Here is an 18,280-nt window from a genome sequence, read left to right as displayed (position 1 = left end):
CTCCCTGCACCTGCAGCAGCAAAGGGCAGTACTGCTGCCCAAAGCAAGCAGGACTTGGCACTGCTGGATACAAGGATGTGTCTGACAGCTGGCTCTTCATCTGACAAAATGGAGGTGGTATCAAATACTGTGGAAACCCATAGGCTTCTTTTTTTGAGGAAGAGATTTCTATAATAACTTCTTTGGCTATAAAAAGTACGAATTACACCACCTAAGCCTTACAGAAACAATCCTGCCTGGAAAGGGACTGGATCTTTCAGGAGCTTCAACGTGTAGGACAAAACTTCACAGCTTGCTCAACTCCCTTCTGGGTAGATTCTATATTCACCTCACACTCCCTAATGCTGCTTTCTTTACTTGCCTTAAAACGTTACAATTTTGATTCTAGCATCCCTAAGTACTAAGTGCTTCTTCTAACACTGTAGTCACGAAGGCTACTACATTTATTTATTACATTAAGTTCAGACTTGCTCTACATGGAATGGCTTCTGTCAACAAGTCTTATAAACCTACTGATGGAAGCATGCACATTGCTGGCATGCAAGTAATAATGAAGTCATAAGAGAAATTGGAGAGAAAGGGTTATATTCTTTCCTGATCAGATATGACAAACTTAATCACAGCACAGGCAATTGGTATCAGGGTATAATCCCTAAAGTGTCATAATTCCAACACAAGACTAGATTGCTCCTTTGCCTTGCAAAAAGGGAAAGGGCTTGGGTTGCAAAGCCTCTCTAGGCAGTGTCACAGTGGAAGCTGGGTTTCACTCAGCTCCTCCTTCTCCTCTCTTTACAGCATCAAACGACACAAAAGCAGCCTTTTGTTTAGTTCCAATGGAAGAAAGACATCTCACACCATTACAATGTGAACTTTACCAGAACTATTAAAACAGTATTGCTGAAATTCCACAACACTCCAGTCTCATCATCCCTAAGATAGGGATTGATAAAGCATGAGTGGGACACTCAAGTACTCAAGTACCAAAACAGGTAAGACTTGAGAGCACTATAGCCAAACCAAATTGGAAGTAACCTTTTCAATGAGAAAATGCCAATCTTCATTGTTTTGTTACATATGTAAATAATGTTATATTAAGAAGAGAACATGCTTATCCAAATAGTCTATTTCACCTCTATGAACACAAACTCTGTTCTCATTAAAATCACCCTAATTTCACCTAATTTTCTGTGTTTTATAGGAAATGAGAATTCTTCAGCCCAAAGGCTGTGCAACAAACAGTATTCTTCCCTTCCAAATTAGATCTTAAGTTGATTAAAAATTTTGCAGGAAATGTAGCAAAGAGATACCTCACACTGAAGAGGAGCAGTTGCTGCCATATCCTGCATGGTAGTTTCTGGCTTTCAGTTCTCCAGAAGGTAGGAGCCAGTGTATACTGGATAACAACACCATTAAATGGCTCTCAAACTCATGAGAGTCCTCATACAATCTCCCTGAGGAACCTAGCCCCAGCATCTGACCACACCGATCCCAATACTCTCCAGCTTCCTAAAAACCCTTTTATTCAAAGCTTTATAACAATATTGTCAATTCCATTTCCCTCTCACTTTCCTGTTGCACAGCTCCAGTTCTTTTTGTCTGCATTTCTGGTCCAAATGGCTAGAACCATTCCTTTTTAGTCCTTGTAACAGTTAATATACTTCTTTAAGTACAGTGTTCCATGTGAGCTCCTAACATTGTTGAACACAGCCGGAGTATTTCACTAGTGTTTGGACACAGGCACTCCTATGAATACATCCCAACACTGTCAGTTTCCCTCTTTCCCTCAACAGCATACTGCAGGTTTGAATGACTTACTGCTCAGTGCAAGCACTACTCCTTTCCTGCTAACTGAGCAGTTCTCCTCATCATATGTTTGTACTGTTTGGCATTTCTGTATTTGCCTTTTTATGCAAAGTGTGTACATTTACTTTCTATTCTATCTGTCAATAATTCAGGAAAAGTAGTGTCAAGTACTAGTCTCAAGAAAATGCATATGAAACCTGAAATTTTCTACAATTTCACAGTGAAATTTTCATAGTACAGTTTTCCAAACAACTTACAGAAGCTTCAGTCTTTGACACACCTTCTTAACTAAGCTATGTAGACTGTAACAGTGTTGAAATACACAGGATGGATTGCTTCTCTACTCAAATATCCTGCTCCACCACTGGAGAACACATGGTTGTTTCAGCACAGTTTGGTTTTGTACAAAACCTTTCAAAATAAGCTTCAAGAGGAACACCCAATCAGACTCCATCTGCAACCTAAGTTTAGGCTTTTGCTTTACAAACCCCAGCAAAGTCACTCACCCTCCATTTTAACAAGGCTGAGAAAAAATACTGCTAGGGGTTTAAAAATCTCAACAATAACATTACAACCCCCCCCCCCCCAAAAAAAAAAGAAACAATATTATTTAAGAAGAAAGTAAGACAGAGTAGAGCTCACAGAAAATAAATAAAAATCTGTGAAAAATAAAAAGAAAAAATGGCTATTCATATTAGATTTGAGAGAAAAAAGGAAAATAAAATATTTTCTTAAAGAACAGCTTCTCTTCCTCCCTCCCCCATTTGATTTTCAGAAAAACTATGCAGTATTCACATTGGCAAGTCCCACTTTGAACCTCAGACCATACAATTTGGACAACTGTCTCAATACAAGAAATCTCAGTTAAAAAAATATACCAAAACACACACAATATGGGCCAGAAAAACTGAAAAGCATTTCTTCAAGCATTCCAAACTTTAATACAGATTAATGCAAAGCTAAACCAAAGATGCTTCTGACATGAAAACCTTAGGTTACACAGAGCAAAGACAACAGGAAGTATTTCACTACAGGAAAGATTTCATTATTTAATTTTGAAATTCCAGCAAAAAATCCAGTCAAAACAGTGTTTATACTGAAGCACATTAAAATATGCATGTCATTTTGCAAAATTTCCTCTGTGTTAAACTCAGACACAGCTTCTTACAGTCTGCTTCTATTTGAGATATATAAATTTAATATTTGTATTTTGAATACTGCCTGCATTTTTCCCTGTAGAAGAATTACTTTGAAAGATGTTTTCTCTGTAGCCTCAGACTCAATTGTCTTGATGGACAATTTCATTATTTTTAATTTTGATTTGCATCTGCCATAGTTGAATATTAATTTTATTACAGCACTGTTCTTTACATTCAAATATTCTTACACTGCTTTGACTTTACACATCTGAAAACCTTCATCTGATCAGTGATCCTAATCCCAACTACTTCAGGTCTTTTTCAGGAACAAACTGTCCAGAGATTTTTTTTTTTTTTACTTACAGAGAAATAGCACTGTCCTCCTCTGTCTACTAATGCATAAATAAAACAAAAAAAAAGAAAAAAGAGGTTTCTCTAGGTAATAAGGCCCTTTTGTATGCTCCACCAAACCAACCAAGTCTGCAGTACAGGTTCTCTGCCAGTAACTGAAGAACTCAGAAACAGCTGCATTAAGAACTGTGCTTTCAAAGGCAACACCGAGGTCTAACAGACAAGAGAAGCGTCAGGGACAGAATCGCTCCTGCAGCGACCTCAAGCCACTGCCTATAGCAGATTTCTGACCAGGCAGGTGAATCAGACTTCAGACTTGTCAGAAGCAGTAAAGCATAGGGGAGGCAGACCTAGTCACTGCATCTACTGGAGCATACATACTTCACATTTCCTCTGATCTTACTGGTTGGAACAAAGCCAGTAATGCTAAATTTGTCACACCAGAATTCTAATGGCTCATGCTAAAGAGAATATGATCATTTTATCTGTCACACAAATACGCAACTAGCATCTAAAATGAGTAACTGAACAGCCACACACAACAAACTAAAACAGAGTTTACCACTTATTATATTTATTTGGAGCTCATTTACTTATTCTTTCCCATATTCTATTTCAACTGCATCTTACACTCGCCTAAGACAGCCCTACATTGGCATTAGTATCTCAGGATGCAGCACCTGAAGCCTGAAGTAGAACAGGCATCAATCAACTGCTCTTAGGACAATCAAAAACTATTTATAAATTGCTAAAATGTGCAGAGTTTTGGCAAGAGCACAAAATAACTACACAAAAGACAGTTAACAGAAAACAAATATTAAGCACAAAGGACCAGTAATTCTGAATGATCTTTTACTACAGACACGACCACTATTAAGTGGGAGACAGCTCTCAAAGCAGAACCACCACGACTTTGCAGACAAGTTCACCTCCTAGACTCAACTTAGTAAGTAGAAATGCACAGAAATATCCAAGTTAATCTTCTAACTATGCAGGTAAAATTAAGTACAGAGAAAGAACTTGGAGTTTGTCCTAGCATCAGTTTCCCCTTTAACCACTTCATGAAATAAAATCACTGTTGTCTTTTCTTTGCATAGTAAATTCAAATTACAAGAACGGTTTCCATTCAGAAAGAGTCATCATCTGATAATTATGAAGAAAAATAATGCAGGATTATGAATTACTAGCTCTGACATATTAATGGAGAGATAATCCTAAAACATGCACATGTCTATATACTTTTCTGTCAAGTATCCTTGTAAACAAAAATGAACCCTCTCTACTTGGTACCTTACCTTACAACCACATTCTAGTTCACTTACATCACAGAGACAACCCAACAATCCCAGCAGAACAGACACTCTCACTTCACCAGACTTAGGGGACAGGGGAATAACAATCCATAGATCAAGATATAAACAACACATACACACGTGTGTGTACATACAGATCTCAATAAAAAGATCTCCCAACCAACTACAGATGTCAAAAGCTTTACTAACTGGCAGGATTTTAAAAAAAATTAAATATAAAACTCTTATAATGTAAGCTTTCTTTTATTCCTCCTGTCCTGAAAAGATCACAAAGAGCAATGGAAGAGTATTCAAATTCATAAAACCTAAGATAATATTCAGTTTCTGGCAAACCATATTCCCATTCAATTGCATTTCTCAACTGCTTCCTTCAAAATTCTTCAGTAGCCTGTATGACTTGACAACTCCTTTTGATCTTCCACTTTTAATTCCTCCACATATTAGACCTCTGACAAGATAACTAAAATCAACATCTCTTATCTGTGCACACACTCATGGCTTTCTCTGTACTTGGGAGAGCATATACACTGAAGATTTCATCCGGGGAGTGAATTTCCAATGGAAAGACTACTTATTTTTAATAAAGATGACTAAAAAATTATGAAACATTCATTTAATTAGATTTCAGTCTGCTAAATGGATAAAAAGGGGCAAGTAGATGTCACCACAAAAACTCATAAAAATACAGCACTGCAAAGACACTGACTTGGTCCACACTGCACAGATGCAACAGAGCTTCCTTACAAGGAGGAGTGGTAAAAATGAACACCAGTAGTCTTCTTAGACAATACACTAGCAAGAAAATCTTAATGTATTGTACAGGGAAAAGCATGGAAAGTAGCTAATTGACATCACTGTAATACTGAGCCATTTCCAGTGCTTAAATAACCCAAAATGAGAATAAACACGCAGATGAAAGCAACTTCACATGGGAATGGTAAAAAAAATTTAAAAAGAAAAAAAAGTAGTAACTCTGGTTTGGGCCAACATAAGTAAGTGTTTACAATGTCAATGAAACAACACAATTTTCTGTTGATACTACCTGCATTTATGGTCTTGTCTCTCTTCTGTGACTTGGAAATTACAGCTACCCAAACCATTATGCTGTTTTATAGTGTTTTTCTTCTCAAGAAGGATATTTCACAATATCCATTGTACTATTTAAATCCCAAATTTTAATTAAAGAAATATTAGACCAAAATTATCCTAAATCCGGAAGACATTAACTGCTGGAAAAATGAAAATGAGAAAATATCCTCAGGCTTTCAACAACAGGTGGAAGCAAGTCCAAACAGGAGCATGGATATTATTCAAAAGAGCAAGAAACTCTCACTGGTCTAAGGCAAACCTTGACCCTGCTGTGCTAAGGTGCTCAAATCACAACACACACCATTTCAGCACAATCATAAACTGAAATTGATATTTCAAGAACTATTCTCTGAATGCATAAGAGAGAGAACAGCTCTATCTGTGGATGTCTACCTCACAGGTCCAAACCTCCCACTCAGGATCCAAGTCATGAAGTGACTGAGGCTGCTGCTAAGGTACTCAAAACATCCAGAGTACAACGAAAAGGAAAGTCAATCCCTGACATGTTAAATTATTTTGTCTTGATGAACATCATGTGACTTTACAGCATTTTCTTCAATACTGCTATACTGTAGTGATATATATCATCACTGTCACCCAAAGACAGCAACTTCTTAGTCCTTCCATTTCACTTACCAGCTATAGAAAAATGACGTAACATTTCTGTTTCTCTGGAATGGACAACTCTAAGTGCAGGACCTGTGAATCCCATAGTAGATTAAGTAAAACTAACACTAATTACACTTCACATTGGATGGAGAAAGTTGTTTTAAAAACAACCCTAAGGACCTTAATCCAGGTAGCAGGACAAATTACTCCAGTCAGCTGTATCCAACTTAACAGGCCATAGGCAAAATTTCTGGGCACTGAGTCTAAAGTTTAGTCTTCTATCGAGAAGAAAAGGGAAAAAAAAAAAAAGGTGCTTCAAGTCAACAAGGAGACATCATCACCATACCTTAGCACCACAAAGAAGCCAATCAATCAGGTATTTTACTCTTAGCAGATCTGCATCACTAAAAAAATACAGATACTTCCTCTGTGATGCTCACTTCCATATTTCCATTGCAGTGTCTTGAAATCAAGAGAGACACCAATTAATTTCCCAAGTGGCCAAGGGAATGGCCAGTCACAAAGACTGAAGGAAAAGGGAGGAGAAGACGAACGGTTCAGAATAAAATTATTTCATCTTTCTCCTCCTTTCTGATATTAGAAAAACAGGCAATAAAAAATTCTCTCTCTCTGTGGGGCAATAAAATTTTATATAACAAAATTCCAGAGAAAGATAAAGGTAGTGACAAACTGTAGGACATGTATGAATGGTAGGACTCGTGGCTAAGTGCATCAAGAACAGGAGAAAGAGAGTTTGTTGTGGGTTTGGCTTGGTTGTCTGGTTGGTTCTCTGGGTTTTTTTCACTTCAGAGAAAGAAAACTGCTGGCAGGGTGGACAAAATGGGCAGTATGAACCTGCTGGGACACCTACAGTCACAGCAAACAGAGTGAATACAAATGGGTCATTAGAGCTAGAGGTGAAGCTTATAAAGCCTTCAACTGTGACTATTTTTCTTCATGTCTGAAAAGAAAGTGAGGAAAAGCTGAAGCCAAGGTCTCCAAGAAGTGTAAAAGTCACCTTATTTGGGAAAAAAAAGCCCCAAAAAAATAAAAGAGGGAATAGAAAGGATGCTGTCAGCTAGAAAACCTGTCAACATGAGACCATCTGTTTTCAGGTCAAACAAGGCGGGCAGATCCTCTACAACAGATACAAGTGCTTTGGCAAAATACATTCCTGCCTATCCCTAAACTCTAACTATTAAAATTTCTCTGTGTCAAGAGAGCCAGACATGAAGGCAACACCAAGAATATCCCCCTAGAATGCTAGAACTCCTGACATTTCTTTCCTACAGCCAAGAAAACAGAAATCAACAGTGAAGCAGAGCTGGGCTTCAGCCATACCTGCAGGTAAGAACAATCTAGCTACCGCATAGCATCTGTGAGGTCGCAGGACGCATCCCTTCCCTTTTCTGCTTCTAGTACACAGGCCATTGCCGTGCCTTCAGCTAAATCCTGGAAGCAAAGCCATTACCCTACTAACACCTAGGGGTTGTGCTCTCTCTGACAGACAAAGATGACTGCAGACCTGCATTGTATTATGAAGTTACTTCATTCCCAGATGATGTGGGAAAGAGAGATCCAGCATCATGCCCCACAAATCCGCAGCCTGGAGCACATGCTCAGACAAGTTAAATAAGCAAGCATCCATCTCATCTGCTGTTGAGAAGTTTTTTCACCTTGCCACCATCTTTTGGCCCTGTCCTACAATACACAGAGCTTGAAAAGATCACAAAGTCACTAACACAAATGCCAATGACAAGTAGGGCAAGTAGATTTAAAGGCCACAAACTCCAAGTAAAAAACCGCACAGCTCAGGGAAAAACAAAAACAGCCAAGTGTTGTCATTAAACAGGGGAGGGCACCAAGAATACTCCAGCTAAATACCACTTACAAATAGAAGAAGTCTCTAATTCAAATAGCTGTGAGCATACAAGGATCTCTGTGTGAACACCTACATGACTCATACCTCAAAGGTAAAGGAATCTTCACATCCGTTAAAAACCTGCAAAAATAAATTTTTGTTTGTTTAGTATAGTTAAAGGAGTATTACATTCAATTAGATGTTTGGGCAAATAAGTTAACAGGGTAACTAAGTATTTGTCCAACTGTTTTATGCAGGATCTAAGCTGCAGCTTTAGAGCACATGCAGCCTTTGGCACAACGTGTGCAGAAACAGAGCCGAGACAGTCCCAACAGCAACAACCCAGCCCCTGGACACTGCGAGTTCAGCACACACCAACAGCACTCATCTGAGCACATCTGCAATATTCCTGTTTTTTGGTTTGAAATTGGTCAGTATACACCATTGCAGCTAAACCAATTCATACACTGAAACTGAATTTCACTCTATTTCATCTAATAATTCTCCAAGTTTTCTCCCACTTAATTCCTCAAACATCATTTATTTATGTGGAGCTATAAGCGCACATCTGGGCTAGTCTAATCCAGTCAGGTACTTATGCAGATCCATTTTGTTTAATTTATTCAAACAACACAGCCCAGACATGGCTGTATCTTTTTTCTCCAATTGCTCCATTTAACTCAACACCACAGTACATTACCCCATGCATGGTTCAAGAATTTTATCCACTGATGGTTAAGTGGGTATTAAGATAACTCCAAATGCCCTTATTTTTAGATTGTCAGTAGAGTAACTTTACAGTAATGCAGTAACAATATCAGAGCAAAATAAAATTGCATTTCATGATAAACAGCTACATATCTCCTAAGTAGGACTCAGGAATACAAAAGGTAAGGAGATATGCCTTCACCCTCAATATACACATACTCTGTAGAGAATCAAGAACACATGACTTCACCAAATACCCCTCGTGAACTTTATTAAACCATGAAACAGTGGTTTATGCTCTTGTCAGCCCTGCTGGCAAACAAATACCAAAGCACTGAGGAAAGTTAATTCAAAATATCATTAGCCTTTTTGCTTGTTTGGCTTGAGAGCACTTTGCAGATCACTGGTTTCCTTCTTACAGCCCCTTTGTGGTGCATCCGTGGACGCTGTGCTCTGCTCATGCACTCCCATCTGCCCAGACCAACCAGTGTTCAAGGGCAACAACCCTGGCCCTGGAGAGACAGCAGACAGCACAAGGTGCTCCAGAAGAACAGAGCAGCAAGATACCTTTGCTGACTAGCAAATGTTTCTGCAGCAAATTGTAGATCAGCAAGTGATATGCAGGGGAAAAATAAGTGTATTTGAATAAATAAAAAAGGCCTCATGGTAAAGTATTCAAAATACGTTACTGGAAAAGCTCAACTTAAAACAAATTAGCAGTGCCCTTTCAATCACTCTTTTACTTTATTTTTACACAACACACTCTTTAAGTGGAAATGCCATATACACAACGAGCCTCACTGAAGTCAAATCAGAAACTCATGAGTTAAATCAAGCTATGTTTAGTTAGGGATTGGAGTCAATCCCTTCCCCAAAGCAAGTGCTTTTACACCCAGGGAATTTTACTGATACCAATAGGGCACAGACCATTTTAAATTAGGGTCTGAAAATAAAGCTGTATCCATATTCCTTTTTGTAAGGAGGGAAAGAGGGTTGTAGAAGAGACTTTCACCTTTCCCTTTGTTTTACCCTCCTCTTGCTTTCAACAGACAGCAAGGGAGAAAAATTCAAGGAGAAAGAGATAAAAAAAGCACACCAGTATATATATCTACCCCATAATAACATATCCTTAATATGGGAATTACAGAAAAAGTTAGGTTACACATTAAATATCCCAGCACCATCTCTTATAACTGAATGTTTAACTGAAAACCGTCTTTGGCCAAGTACACTAACAATTTAGACTCGACTGCTTATATTTAGACATGGTTAACAGATAAAACAATTTATTCTTTGCAGAGCACGTGTACTTCTCAATCAAAATTACAAAAATCTAGCTGCATTTAACACTGAAAGTAAGCCTATAATTACTCCTTCCAGGGCCCATCCAGGTTTTACACTCATTTAATAAGATGGAGCAAGATAGTACTGACAATTAAGCAAACTGCACATCTCTTGCAGCTGATTAGTGTCCAGGTTATTTTGCTTTTGATTAGAAAACACCTTTCTATTCCTGATTGGTAAAGCCAAAGTACCTAGAAAAAAACATGAAGTTTATTCATTTCGTCTCTCATAAACCTGCTCAGTTCTCAAGTCAGTAAATGATTCAGCCTTTTGCTCTTTAAATTGGAATAGCTAAAACTCTTTGGATCTAATTATTGATTGTTTCAGTATTGCCTATGCTACCCCACTCTCAATTTCTTGATGGACCAGAACAGTAATTGCACTCACTAGTTCGTAAGGCACTAGTAACATTCAGATGGCAGCTAAAGAAAAAAAAATCTCTTTAATGTAAGCACAGATACATCTGAAAGCACAATGAGCTTGTAATTAGAAATGTGTCACTACACAGGCACTCATAAATGCAGCAAAACTGAGCACTCCTTTATTTTACAATATATTACAAATCATTCCTTAAAAGTAAGATACACTGGAACATTTAAGACTAAGTCAAATATCATTATTACAAATGTTACTATGTATGCTAAATCCTTCTTCTGCAGTATTAAGCATCTGGAAATGCGCACCCAGAGATTATCTTGATTATACACAATTAAAAGATATGTATCATCCAAAAGTACCCAAAAATGCTCCGAAGTCAAGGTTAGTGATCATGATAGTTACATAGATTTAAATATAAAAATACATAGTATTTTTAGGAAGTTTTCCCAATAGTTTAATTGCCAGCTACTTCACATTCCAATACTTCTTGCTACCTATTTGACACCGTCTGTCCCTTAAAAAAAACCTCTGTAACAATACAATAACAAAACAAGTATTCAAAACCATTCCATGGCAAATCAATTAAAAAATAATGCTGGTATAATCTCTGTTCTTATACGTATCAGGAGTCTGAGTATGTTCTGAGTTACAATATCAATATGCAAAACATTTTTGAAAGTTCAGCACACTCTTCAAACAAAAAAGAATAACAGAACAAATTGAAAGATTTGAAAAAAGCAAAACATAACAGTTAATGTTTAATAAAGAATATGATCAAACAATAGGTCTCTTCTTGAGTTTGCTTTTAGTTGGCTTGAACATGTACATCTATATTATATACATATTATATTATATATATATATATATTATATGTATATAAAAATCTATAAATTTTTGCTCATTTTGACAAGAACATAAACAGAAACTGAGGCCAGGGAAAAAACCCCAAAGGTCTCAGACGGTACCATTTAAACACTGAGAGCAACAGATTGCTAATACTGTAAGCCCCATTGTCCCTAAGACTGGGAAAGAGAATTAACATGATAAGAGTTATTTTTTCTTCCTTTGCATATTATTGAAGAATCTCTAAAGCTAAAATTCTGCACTGAATTTATTTTTAGCACTGGACAGACCTTAATCAATTGAGTATAGTAACACAAACAAAGTTACAGGGAATTGTTAGCATATTTTGCAACTATGCAGAAGAGCAAATCCCAGGTTTATACTCTTTACTGAAAAGCACGAGTTCCCTCCTTCATTCCCTCACTATGGATAGAATGCAAAGAATGCAGCTTCTGTCTCCATTTAAAGTTTGAGAAGTGAGACAAACAGAACTTACTATAAAAACTGCTATTCTTAGTAAAATAAATTCTGTAAGTTTACTGTAAGGGATACTCAGCCTACAGCAGCCAAGAGCATGACTTAGGACTTGCTACTACAGAAGTCTGGCTCCTGGAAACAGACACACTTGAAGACAAAAGGAAATTTGATTGTTGGGAAAGTATCAGAAAACTACCTTTGGATAAGACAGGCATAGAGCTAAAATCTGAACAAAACCAAACTAAAAAAAAACCCAAAATAAAACAGAGAGGCATGTAAGATGGCAGATTTGAAAATTTTCCTCCACATAGCTTAATTTTGCCATAACTCATTTTTCAAATTCATCCCAACATTCATAGAACTGTTCTATTTTGGCTTAGTAGCTTACTAAGTGATATTTGTAAAAAGCTGAACTTATTCTGAAAATGGTGTGCAAAAGAAGTATGGATGCTCAAACAGAAAAAGCCATCCTACACAGAAAGAATTTCGGATTTCACCTCAACTCAGCCAATTTCCAGGGGATACTCCGTGAAATATCACACCATGAGCAGACCAAAAAATCTTAGTTCAATGACACATTTAAATTAATTGCCAAGATATTGCTCCATCTATGAAATACTCCCATCTGTGACCTCCAAAACCTCATTCTGTGAGAACCTCCAAGAACAGTAACAGCTTCCTAGATCATGCTTAATCTGGAGAAAAACACAGCAAACTACCTGAAATATCTCTTTAGAAACTTGTTCATCTTTTCCGGATGTAGCAGCTCTCTTTAATTCAGCTGCATTGCTGGAAATCAGAGATAATTGTTAGAGCCTAAGGCAGGGCTTGCAAGCTGGTCTAGCAAGGAACAGTTAAAAATTACTTTCCTCATTTATCAGAGGAGGCTCTGCCAACCAACTTCTGCATTGGTTCTCACAGCAACTTTCTAGCCAGTTTACTGACTGGCCAGATCTCTTGGGTTTGTTTAGTTGCTCACTTCCCTCTCATACAGGTACCTGTGCTGGCAGGCCATTGTTTGCCCGGAAGCATTTATGAATGCAGAGAAAAAAGGAAGCACAAAGCTTTTTGTGCAGGTAATGATCATAAATAGCTTGCTCAGACATGGCTGTATCAGAGCCATTGCTCTGCACCTGATATTTCACTCAGAAGGCTGACACCACAGAATATGTTTATATTGTTCTTCCATGATCTCTGTCTAGGGGAAAGCAACATCTTGCATAAATGGTTTCTGTGTCTTGCTTCCAAAAGAGAAAATGTGACACTGTTCTGAACAGTCCACATTGTCCAAAAACTCAATTTCCACAATTTTTCTAAAATCTCTCCATCTAATGTTTTCTGCTTCTGTGATGGGTTGACCTTGGCTGGATACCAGGTGCCCACCAAGCTGCTCTATCCCTCTCCCCTCCCACATGCACAGGGGAAAGAAAGCCAGAAAACAACTCCAGAGTTAAGTCTACTTACTAAACCAAAACCAGAAGTCTGCACATGCAGAAGTAAAGAGGAAAACAAGAGGTTAACTCTCCACTTCCCTCAGCAAGCCACTTCCCAGGAAGGAGGGCCTCGGCACCTGTAGCAACTGCTGCAGAAGGCAAACTTTGTAAAATAACAAATACCACCCCCCTTCCTCCTCTTTGTCTTAGCTTTTACATCACAGCTGATTTCATATGCTATAGAACGTCCTTTGGTTATTTTGGGTCAGCTGGCCCAGTTGTGTCCCCTCCCAGGATTTTGCCCACCCCCAGCCTACTGATGTGGGGGAAATGTTGGAGATAGAGCTCTGATGCTGTGCCAGAGCTGCTCAGCTGTAGCCAAAACAGTGGTGTGTTATCAATCCCTTTCCAGCCACTGATGCAAAGCACAGCACTGTGAGGGCTGCTGTGGGAAAATTAATTCATTTCAGCCAAACCCACTACAACTGCCTGCAGAAAACACCTTTTGCAGGCCATGAATGATTAACACCAGCATTCTCAAGATATGACAGATAAGTAAAAATAATTCTAACCGACACAACTTATTCCTCTTGGCCCTTGGTGAGCTGCAAGACCAGCTGCAAGGAATCAGAGCAACCACAAAAATGAAGAATAGCTTAACAATAATAACTTCTACTTTATAAGCCCTAAAACAGCTTCCAAGGGGCACCCTCCTTACAGTCTTTAATGGCATCTGTTTATCAACTACTTGTACCTTCCAGGACACTGAAAGCCAAAAGATTCTGAATGTGTTCTCCCGCTCCTAATTGGGCTGCAGCACAGGAATATCTGGACATTTACTTTTCACAACAACCCTATGGCAAGTTCCTTGGAGTTAAGTGAGGAAAGCTAGACTTAACGCCTAAGTAATGTCTCTGTTAACCCTTAACAGAGACCTTATTTACTTAATGGGCTAACAGAGACATTAGAGACAAGGCCTTATTTAGAATGCCCATCAGGTCATTTTAAACATCCAAATAATCCAAAGTGTTCACTTAACAAAGGCCTACTTTGAAACAAATAGAAGACAGTACTCTCTGTCTCCTATCTGGACACAAGCTAAAGATATTTTTAAATGGATATCATGCTTTTAATTTTGGTGCATTTCCCATAAGAAGGTTCTATAAGGAAGACGTTCACTGAGAATTGCTCACTTAATTATGCAAAAAAAAAAATTGTACCATATCCACAATCTCAAGTTATATTATCCCTCAAAACTAATCTATATGTAAAAATCTAAACTGTCCAATTTTGGAATATATACCTGATGGTATATCAGTTTAGAGCTTGCAACTCATATTTGCAAATTAAGAGTAAACATATAAACTCTTCACTAAAGAATTAGCAAAAATAGAAAAAAAATATCCAGAAATCTCAAGAGTTCTGGATAAGAAGGATGAAGACACATATAAACAGACACACAAGGAATCTTCACAACTAAATTTATTAACTACAATATCAAGAAACTATTGGTTTTAATGCTGGACATGAAATCCAGCAAGGCTGACACTAAATAAAACAGGAAATTCACCTTTTAAAAGAACAGACCCTTTGAGAATTTTCAAAACCACGTGAAACCTAAGTTTTAAATGAAGTATGAAAGAGTGTCATGATCTTTTCTAATTGGTTTAGTTAGGTAAAAGCCCAAATGAAAGAAATTGTGTCAGTGTTTTACTCATTTGAAGCACACCACAATTAACATGTGTCAGTTACATGATGTACATGGGAGCAGTGTATGTCTGCTGCCCTCATGGATGCTCCCTTAACCATTTATGTATCTGTCTCTTTATAGAAAAACTTATTTTTCCATTGCATTTCTTAATTATCCAGAACTCTTAAAAAAAAAAATTAAAGTAATTGTTTATAAGCAAGTCCACCAGTTTATGTAGGCCCATCAGTATCAAGTGTATTTTTACAGCTAGAAAGCCTAACAGACATTTTAAAGAACAAAAACACCAGAAAGATAAATTAACACTGTTAAAACTCAATGATTCTTGAGTACATTACATACTTGAAAACAAATACAATAAAAAAGCAATGAAAAAGCTGGAGAAAAATTTAGTCTGATTTTGAACTTTGTTAGGACAGACTGGTGGCAAGTACTACAGCTCACATTTTAAGGAGGTTTTTACAACCAAAGTCAGTACCTTGAGTTAACTTCATACTGTCAGCATGGTGGCCCAGTAGGGATCTTTTCATAATAGATCTCAAGAGAAGTGCACAATTAGAGAGGACACTGAGCCGTTGAGCAAAAATTACATATTGCAAACTTTTTATTATGAATGTTCTACTCCTAATCCAATTTATACTGTTCCGATTCATTAAAAAGAAAAAAATCCACATGAAACCGTAACTTAAACACATTTTTTAATCAGAACTAGTAATCATTAATACTTGCATCTGAAGGGAGAAGCACACACTGAGACAGCAAAAGCAACACCGCACGTCCTTATAAAATTATACATCAAAAAAATTATCACATCTCTCAACCAAAAGAATCTTAATAAATTTTCTGAAGTACAAACTCTGACTTTGTCAGACAAAGAAGTTTGAAAAGGAAAGATTCCATGGGCACTGTGCCTAAAAAGCAGGCAGTAAGCAGTCTGTGAAGAGCCAGCAAACAAACCATAATTCAATACAGGCCCCTCACCAAGAAGGACAAGGACCACAACACAGGGAGGACAAAGTGGCAGAGAAGAAAATGTGAGTCCAGAACTGATCCCTAACAGGACAATATGCTAACCATAATCCCATTTGAAATCTTGATAATCACTACTCACACAGGCACATAGAGGCAGTCTTCAAAACATGCATAATCCCACAGGGATCCTACTGACTGTACACTGTTGCATGGGGTTTGGTTTTGGGTTTTTGTGGGTTTTTTTTAATTATTCAAAGGTTTTTCAATCATTATTATACTGCAATTGCTACACTGATACCAGGTTTATTATGGTTCTTATGCCTTAGCACAGGTCTAGCAGTTCTACTCCCTATTTATATGGGAAGATTTTTACTAAAACCTTGGGTTACACACAGAAAACAAGACCTGCATAATAAGGAAAAAACATCCCTATCTGGAAATTGAAGCATAAAAAGAAGTTCAGCAACTCACCAGGTCAGCAACTCACACATTTAAGTCCATCCTACTGAATCCCCAGTTATTATTTGCAGCATATCTGCACAACATAAAGCCTGGCTGTAAGTGTATTGCCACAAGGACAGTCTGAAGAGGACAAGGGTACAGCAACATTTACAGTGTCCCTGTGACCTGTTACACACATTGCCCTAGCACAGGTACTCTTTCAGATATGCACATTCCATCCCAGAGCAAATGCCCACTTCTGCTGTATGCATGCACTGTCAAGGACACTCAAGCTCTTGCACATCTTTACCTGGACTTGCAGAGGCCTACATGCCTACATATTAGCCAGCTGAAGTCAGAAGACTCAATAGCAATAAAACAAAGTGAAGAAAGATATGTGGGATAAATCTGGATCTTATAGCTGACACTCAAAGATTTACAGCTGAGTCTGGGTATTCAGTCTCACTTGTAAAACACAAAGTGGAAAAAATGACTCATATATTCCTTAAATAAACATCTTTAGTATTTTCACAATAGTTTTAATGCAGGTGAACACACCAAATAAAACTAAAATCTTCACCTCACCTGAAAACATCCACTCCTCTTGTAACAGTTTCACTTTTAATTGCTTGACCCTATTTCTCACGACATTACTCTCCTATATCCTTACACACAAAGTATCTTCATTTACAATACAGCGGTAGTCATTTCTTAACCATGAAGTTACAGCTAACTGCTTTCCAATCAATTTCTAAAAATATCAATAATCTTCCTACAGACACAACTTATCTCCTAAAGTGACACTTTATTTCAGAAAAGAAAATTTAAAAAAAATCAAGAGCACAAAAATACTTTTTCTAAGCATTTAACTCCTGAGCCATTTTCGAAAGAAATCTTCGGCAGATAGTCTCCTTTGAAAATTCTGTATTTTAAAGTTGGGATTTCTGAACAAAATCCTGTAATTTGAAGTTTAAGCCAACATTTCGAAACTAAGGAATTTTCAAAACATTTTCTACAGTTCTTCTTATACTTCATGTTCAGAACAGCACAATAAATTGCATGCACATGAAATGCACTTTAATCTGGGCCTTGTTTAAAAATGCCTTCAAATGCACTACTCTGGAAGAAGAAAAAGCTATGAAAACATACTGATGCAATCTTATTAAATTAAAACCAACTTAAATTGTTACAGAAAGCACAGGCAGTACTATTGTATTGTATAGCAGCAGTCATTAAGACCCCATATTCTTTCACTTGCCCAAACTACAGAATGCATAAGCCTTTTGGAACCAAACACAACCTTTACCCATCTTTCGGGCAAAACTGATCAAATTTATTCTTTTTTAGAGCAGCTAAGATAGTTCAGCGTTTTTCAACAGAAAAACACCCCCCTCCAGCTGAAACCATTTTAAAAATCTATTCTGTTGGGATGCTCTAGTACTTTAATGCTGTGTAACAGTGCCTTGTCTTGGGAAACCACTGTGTAGCACCACCATGCAGAGCTGCTGAATCCACCTCAGCTGCAAGCTCTGCACGGCCGCGCTCACGGGCTGCACTGACACCGTGCAGGCTCTCTCGGATCTACATCACATTTCCCCTTCGTGCACAGGACTGCTGGGCCTGCTGGGGGTGCAAGCTCAGCCACGAGATAGCTAAGGAGCTGCCATCCTCGACTGAGGAATGCTTGGCATTGTCTTAAATAGCAGTTGGGTGCTAGCAGGAGAACAGCTAGAACACAGGGGAGGAGGAAACCAGAAGAGGAATTGGAGTTCAGAACAGGAACAGAAAAAGAAATTGCAGAAAGAAAAAGA

General features: G+C 37.8%; 1 protein-coding gene across 6 annotated transcripts in view; it reads right to left on the bottom strand.

Annotated features, from left to right (window-relative positions):
- CNOT2 (CCR4-NOT transcription complex subunit 2) overlaps positions 1–18,280 on the bottom strand; it is an 84,756-nt gene that overhangs the window by 54,572 nt on the left and 11,904 nt on the right. The window contains exon 1 of one of the 6 annotated variants that reach the window (XM_064701936.1): positions 8,271–8,290. The exons of 4 other annotated variants lie outside the window; for them this stretch is intronic. The gene's annotated coding sequence lies outside the window, so the exon portion shown is untranslated. Of the gene's footprint in view, positions 1–8,270; positions 8,291–18,280 lie in introns of those variants that run through there. One more of the 6 variants, XM_064701933.1, reaches the window with a different exon arrangement.

Source organism: Zonotrichia leucophrys, chromosome 1A, assembly GCF_028769735.1.
Source record: "Zonotrichia leucophrys gambelii isolate GWCS_2022_RI chromosome 1A, RI_Zleu_2.0, whole genome shotgun sequence".
NCBI classification, from domain to species: Eukaryota; Metazoa; Chordata; class Aves; order Passeriformes; family Passerellidae; genus Zonotrichia; species Zonotrichia leucophrys.
The sequence above is the reverse complement of the archived record's forward strand: the minus strand, read 5'-3'. Positions and strand labels throughout refer to the sequence as shown.